At 42.3% G+C, this 7,348-nt stretch overlaps 1 long non-coding RNA gene across 2 annotated transcripts; it reads left to right on the top strand.

The window, feature by feature from the left end:
- Nucleotides 1–901: 901 nt before the first annotated feature.
- LOC137166278 (uncharacterized) lies at nt 902–6,770 on the top strand. 2 transcript variants are annotated; one of them, XR_010923622.1, is made up of 3 exons: nt 902–1,073; nt 4,975–5,074; nt 6,296–6,770. It is a non-coding gene; the product is annotated as an uncharacterized lncRNA (long non-coding RNA). The 2 variants fall into 2 exon arrangements; XR_010923621.1 differs by lacking the exon at nt 902–1,073 and adding an exon at nt 3,682–3,772.
- The last annotated feature ends 578 nt before the right edge of the window (nt 6,771–7,348 follow it).

The following is a 7,348-nucleotide window of genomic DNA, read 5'->3' as shown; positions in this document are numbered from 1 at the left end:
TTAATTTTGGAAACGTGCACCACTAAGGGCCACATTCTCAGCCCTGATTGCCTGCTTTGTATTGCAGAGGCTGCTTTAATGTTGGGGGGCTATTCAGGTTGGCAGCTAGCCTAGGACTGGGGATTGAAATGATGGTTTGGAATCAGTTTTCCTTCCATTTTACTCCTGGTCCTGTGCATTTATAAGATTTTAGAGCTGAATTTCTTCTTGTTGTTTTTCATTTTCCAAATTAATAGTGTGCTGATTTGAAAAATTAATATAAAGGGGAGATAGACCCTGATGGGCTGGGCTTTGCATCCTGAAGTCCATCAATATTTTTCTGTAGTTCATGTGGTCATGTTCAATGTATCATATATTTTGCCTCTGATTATTTCTCTGAAAGAAGTCAGTTGGAACTTTCTGGAAACCATTTGGACACATTCCTGGATTACTGAAAAGCAAATCAGAACATGAAGAGTAGTATTTTCAAACAGAAAGTTGTACGCTAAAGTCTGATAGAGCAGGTTCTGTCCTCAGCCCCAAAATAGGAAATGTTGCTTCAAGACTTGTTGGATACTCTTCTTATCATTTGTAGATAACCTCATCTAGGTCTGAGGACAAATTCAATACTCTCTCAGTGAAATATGGTCGCTTGAATGACTACATTAGAGCTGATCTAGTATAAATCTTCTATTGTGGCGAAACTAGAACTATGACTCCCTGTAGGTACCTCATCCATAGCAAGGGGAAGAAAGGGTTAATGAAGGCAGAAAGAGCTGTGTCATACAACCCTAAGGGTAGTATGCAATCTGTCAGTCATGGAGGAAGGAGCAGACAGCAGCAGCTGGACCTCATTAAAGGGAAGCTATGAAAGGAAGAGTGTGAGCAGCAGAAAGCCATTTGCCTGGGGGAGAATCTTGCTTGTAGCGTGACCATTGGCTGAAGAGCAGTGGCTTCTAGGATCTAATGGTATGCACCAAAGGTCTTTTTAGGGTTGAAAGACTGATGACCTGAGAAAAGGTGGCATTTTAATTCAGTGAGAGGAAGCTGACAGGAAGAAAGAGAGAAACTGAGTCATGGCTGTGTGTGGCAAGGTAAGTGTGTGGTCACAGGAACAACAAGTAAAATGTGTATTTATTTACTTAACCACTTGAGAAGGTTGAGCTTGTGGAAAATTGAACATGAACTAAAAATGTGTGGCTCTTCTCTCCCAGAGTAATGGATGAGGATGCAGTAGATTTATGTACAAAGTGACAAAGTACTATATAACACCTGTATGCAGAGGAGTGGGGGTGCTCCTGTTCCTGTGAAGGTCAATGTTGCAGGCTTGAATGCTGAGATCTTAGCAGGCCTTCTTACCTTTTCTATGCAAAAAGGTGTTAGATTTTAGAAGGAAAGACTGTTACACCAAAGTCATATACAGGAGTTTGGGGGCTGACAATTGACATACTTAGTTTAGATTTGTCAGAGCTGGAATAGGGCTAGAGATTAGAGAGTGTGGCAGTAAAGAAACAAGAAATATTCATTGAGGGAAAGCTAAATTTAACTATTTCCATTACTGAGGCCTGCTGCTAGTAGTAAAGGAAAGGAGATAACAATAATTGGAAGGTGTTTTCCTAAGGGGTGCCATTTTCTGTCCAACCATGCTGAAGGTCTGGTGCTATGAAAACTCCAACATATTCTGAGGAAAAATAAGTAGCAAGGAAACTTGTGGAAAATGAAAGCAGTAGAGTATATGAAAGAACGCTGCTGTGAGGGTTCAAACCTTATTACAAAAGGGCTATTTGGGATTATTTGAGAGCTCAGATTCAGGAATGATTTAAGGGATATCTTACAAACTACAGTTCATTGAGAATCTATTCTTTTGCAAAACTCACTTTTCCTACCCCAAAGGGAAAAATGGGCTACCCTTTCATATCTCTCATATATGCACACTAGAAGGCTTGTTTTTGGGCTGATCTACACTACAAAGTTTTTTCAACAAAAGTCAGCTATTGGTGACAAAACAACGGTGGTGCCCCCCCTACAATGCTCCCCCACCAACAAAACTCCCCTGGTGACAAAATAAAGCCACCTTGACGAGAGCCATAGAGCTTTTTGCGGCAAAGTTAGAGCGACAAAGCATCAGTGCAGATACTGTGTGCCATAAATGGGCTCCAGAAGCTATCCCCCAATGCCTGCCCTGACCGTTCTGTTCACAGTTTTGGACTCTCCTGCTCTGCCCTGTATTCCATCTACACAGGCATGGGCCCCCTCCCCTTTCAAAGCCCCAGGAAGCTTTGAAATTGCTCATGGGGGTAGAGAGCTCACACAGCTACAGCCCAGCTGAGCATGTCCACTCTGGGAAGCAAACAGACTCCTAGCTGGACAACAGGGGCGGTGTGGATCATTCTTCTGGGTCTGGGAAGATGAGGCTATGGGAGAACTCCCAGGGAATCAATCCTGCTCTCCTACAGCGGGCATGCAGTAAGTGCAGGCTGCTGCTGGGGGAGAAGCATGGGAGTGACTCCTGATGTGCTGTGCAGAGCCAGGGAGAGAGGCAGGGGCTGATGTTGGGGTGTCCCTCCTTCTGCCAGTGTACTGGTCTCCACTGAGCTGTGTGGGGGGGGGGGGGGACATCAGCTGTCTGTGCACCAGCTTCAGCCTCAAGATTGTTGCTTCTGGCTGCTGTTGGAACTTGAAGAGAAAGTATGCGGATGCACTCACTGTCCCGCAACACACACACTGTGTGTGTGTGTGTGTGTGTGTGTGTGTGTGTGTGTGTGTGTGTGTGTGTGTGTGTGTGTGTGTGTCCCTCCCCAACTCGCAAACTTATGTGGGCTTCTTGTGTTCGTGCTCAGTTTGGCTGATAACGGCAGTTGAAAAGTGGCTGTCAATCTAGTAGGATGCCCATGGAATGATGAGAACCTTCATCATGTGACACTGTGCCTGCCCCATAAGGCATTGCAAACCCTTCCCAAAGCACCTAGTGTGAGTGGGATAGCTACCTGCTCCCTGGGTCGATGTAAAAGCTGGTAGTGTGAATGCATTACACTGGCACAAGGTGCATAGTGAGGACATGCAACAGCGGTTTAATTACAGTGATGTCTGTAGGCCGGCATAATTTATGTTGACAAAACTCTGTAGCGTAGGCCAGGCCTTTGTTGTGGTAGTCCTTAAATGTTTCAGATTTCAACAAACAGAAGTCTAACTACTTGATTTTAAATTGTTTAAGTGAACACTTTTTAGACCCCCCCCCCCTTATTATACAGATATATATCTGATATTGAACTCTGATCTGGATTTAATCTCTCTCTAAATATAGCACATTTTCCATTATAGTCTGTATAAGGGATTGTGAGGCATTTTGCAAGCTATTTATGAAGCAAGCAACAGAGGAGGCAAAACTGTTTCTTGCCTTGCTGCAGCTCAGTTTTTGGTGAGGAAGCTATTTCCTGGTCCCTCAAAGACCTCAGCAGACCAAGAGTCTTTAAAGGTGAGGTCACCTGGGACCCTAAGGTATTGTTCAGCTTTTGAGTCTAACTCCTGAGTATTTTTACTAAGAGATCATCAAATCACAAGAAATGACACCACATCCCCTTGTGATTACACTATTATTGTGCATGATCTCTCTGTTTTCTTACAAAACTGAAATATATTCTCTCATATTTACTTCCAGTAAATGTGTTTGTGAAACTACTGTGCATCCTTATTACTGTGGCATGACTTTCTCTTAAGTGCTTTTTCCTGGCTAGGACTCAGATTCAGCAATTCATCTCTGTTCAGCAAAGCATTTACAAACAGGCCTAAGAATGTAAGTACTTGGCTAAAACTAACCAGATCTTTGGGACTTAATTAAATACTTAAAAGTTTTGCTACACTGGGACCTAAGTGCTTCTAAACTTTAAGGGGACCACTCTGAGGGAAGGGAGATAAGTACTTGAGCTGAAGGTAGCTGTTAGCTTGCAGTACTCCATGAGGGTAGTCAAACTGCTTCCTTAGCACAAAGATGCAGCCTGTAACTTCTGGCAACTGGGATGAGGGTGTCAATTCACATTTTGGAAACATATGATGAGTGTATGGCCAACAGCCAGCACTGTCCCTGGAGCTAGATATAGGCATGGTTGTGTTAATTCAAGTTGCCTTGCTGTACCATGAAAAAAATTAATAGAATCCAGAGTAATTTTCTTTCCTGAAAGCATATGGAACATCTTCCTAAATGGGAAAATCATTCTCTGAAGAACAATTCTATTTGTGGTAAAAAAAAACCCAGTTGTGTAATAAGAATGATTACAGCCAACACTGGAAAGAGAAAAACACCATTTCCTATATACATTAAAAAGAAAATATTTTAGTTTTTCTGGCTTGTATATTGAAGTGGCTTGATGAAAAATGAAAATTGCTGATGCTGTCTCTCCTCCTCTGAACCCACTGTATTCAGAAGTATTATCATCACCTGATGCCATTATGAAACAAATAGCCTGAGTACACTTTCCAAATAAAAAGACAAATCTGGATCCTGGAGTTGCTGTTTTAAAACAAATAGGGGAGTGAAAGCGCACAAAATGCACCCATAGAGAAATTCCATGGAAGTCCTAAAACTTGCATAATCCGTAACGTGCCAGTCCTGCTCCTGCTCTAGCCAAAAAAAAAAAACTCTGCTGTCTCAAAGGGGGACTGGTTTTGAATCCACACCTTAGATGAATCCTTATAACAGTGCAAGAGAGAGGAGAACTTAGGCACCAGGAAAGGAGACCATGAAGGGCCACTTCTCAGCTCAGCACATTCTTTTGCAATGTTGTAACAAGATTCACTGGGGAAGGGCATACTTTTATTTAAATTGGACCCTTCTGCCACACCGCCTCCTGAAACATCCCCCCGTGGCACAGGAATCCCACAGCTCCCTTCCACAAGTGCCCCACTCACAGCCTTCACCAGACAAGCATTCTGCCTTCTCTCAACTACTGAGCCCTGCTATCCGACACAAGCATACTAACCTGACCCCTTACCCTCTAGATGCTGAAAAACCACTGCAAACTACATGGCATATTCAGCATTGAAGGACTGCTCTGAATAGCGGTGCACAATTTGCGAAAGCAAGAGGAATCTCTTTCCGGTGAGACACTATAATACTGCCTGGCAGTTTCCGGCAGTAGCAATTATTATACTTATTTAAAATGAGCAAAGCCCAAGTGACTTGAAATCAAGCCTCGAAATTGTTTAAATGCACTTGAATTTTGTTCAGAAATTAAAGGATGAGAAAAAGGGTGGGAATTACTAAGTCTATCACTACTTCACTATGTAGAGAAGTTCAAGTGGTGTGGTGCAACATTCCACATCCTCTCTCAATTATTACATAAGAACAGAATAAAAATACATAATAATGGTTCATGCTGCTGCATACAACCATAGCTACTCCACCCTCCTACTGAGTGTGTTGAAATACAGAACCATCTCTGGTACCATAACTAGAACTATGAGTCCAAGCAATTGTCTCCTAGGTGAAGTTATCTCATATCTAATGTTACCCGTCACCATCTTATTCCAAAATAAGCAACTGTGAAGTTGTTGTTCGTGCCTTTGGCTCATATGTTAAATAACTGGACCACTAGAATAACACTGACATTTTGTTGTTACTTTCAACAAAGAAACAACATAAACAGGATTTGGCCTGGTGTATTTAACATAATCACATTTTGGGTTCTGTTATGTGAAATTTCATGATAACCAACTCATTTTTGTTTGCTTAATTAATAAGCAGTTGGGGGGGGGGGGGGTTGTTATTCCTGTCACTAATTCAAAACCATAAAATAATGACAGTTCAGTACTTTCTGGAATTAGGAAATGGAATAATGCTCTGTAATCCTTTAAACTATGCAAAAAATATACTATTTCCCTCCTTGTTTAATGCTTTTATTATGTGCATTCCACTGATAGAAAGTTGTTTTGTTTTAATTGCTTTTTGCTTCATTGCTCCTTCAGAAGGACTGATAGCCATAAGGAATCCACAGCTATTTGCCTACTTAATATCAAGCTTCTTTGATTTGCTAGCTTTGCCCTACAGATGACAAGGCACTTAAAGAACCGTTTTTAATCTCTTATCGTAACGAATTGTAGTTTGGCATAAGCACAGGGTTTTCTTTTCTTAGCCTTTTCTATGTAGGATAGAACAAATAATTTCAGGTATTTACTGCTCATTAACCTACATGTTGCTAATTATATGGTAGTTCCAAGCTGTTTTGTTTGAAATGAAAGTTCACGCCTCAGAGAAAAAGTTATGTTTAGAGACAACTCTATGGTCAGCATGCATCATGTATCTTTTTTTGTTTTGTGATAGGGCATATTACCCAATACTAATAACCAGATGCATTAAAGAAAGAAGAAGAATGTTCAACCAGGAACTGTATGGTTGTATGTCAAAAATGTAGTATTTATAGGAATAATGTAAAATTGGAGAGGACACTCCCAAAAGATTTTCAGGAAGAAAATCAGTTTCTTTGTGGGAGGGCTGCCGTGCCCACTCTGAGGGGGGAATGGGCCAGGACACTAAGAACAAGCCTGAAGCTGCTAGGATTTATAGGTGGAGCAGATGAAAATGTGTAAATAGGCTGAATGGCTTCAATTACTAAATGGTCACCTGGTGTCCTGCACCAGTTGAAAGGAGAGAGTAGGCCAGCACCTTAGAGAATTTTCCTTTGGGCTGGTCTACACTACATACATTTGTTGCTCAAAGTTAGCTTTTTTTGTGCCAAAACAGTGATGATGTACACACTGCAATCTCCCTGCCTCCCTCCCACCCCCGACCCAGATTTTGTGACAAAATAAAACCATCTCGTTGAGAGGAATAGAGCTTTTTGTACCGAACTTTTAGCAAAAAACTGTCAGTGTAGACACCATGCTGGGTTATGTCGTGGTAAATGGCCTCCAGGAAGTGTTCTGCAATGCCCTTCCTGATCGCTCTGGCCATCAGTTTGAACTTTGCTGCCCTACAGCCATCTTCCCCTCCCCTTTACAGTCCTGGGAATTTTTGAAATTTCACTTTCTACTTGGTAGGCATGGAGAGCTCACATCACAATTTCCCAGATGACCATGGTGGCTCCACGCACCAAACGCTCTCCCACATGGAGCACACCGAAGCTTCTTGATCCAATCAGCAGTTGCGGGGGAGGAGAATGTGCAGTCCCAGCTCTGTTCCGACCAAAGGAACTTTGATATTTAGTCAGATTTCTCGTGGCATGGCGGAGAAGGGCTATCAAAGGGACACACTGCAGTGCTGCACAAAAATCAAGGAGCGGCGGCAGAGGTACCAAAAGGTTAGGAAGTCACTGTTGCTCTGAGTCAAAGACCTGCTGCCTCTATAAGGAGCTGGAAGCCATTGTCAGCAGCAACC

Source organism: Emydura macquarii, unplaced genomic scaffold, assembly GCF_026122565.2.
Source record: "Emydura macquarii macquarii isolate MOO-44397 ecotype Brisbane River unplaced genomic scaffold, CSIRO-AGI_Emac_v2 contig_2825, whole genome shotgun sequence".
Taxonomy (NCBI): Eukaryota; Metazoa; Chordata; order Testudines; family Chelidae; genus Emydura; species Emydura macquarii.
This window is presented reverse-complemented; position numbering and strand designations above follow the sequence as displayed.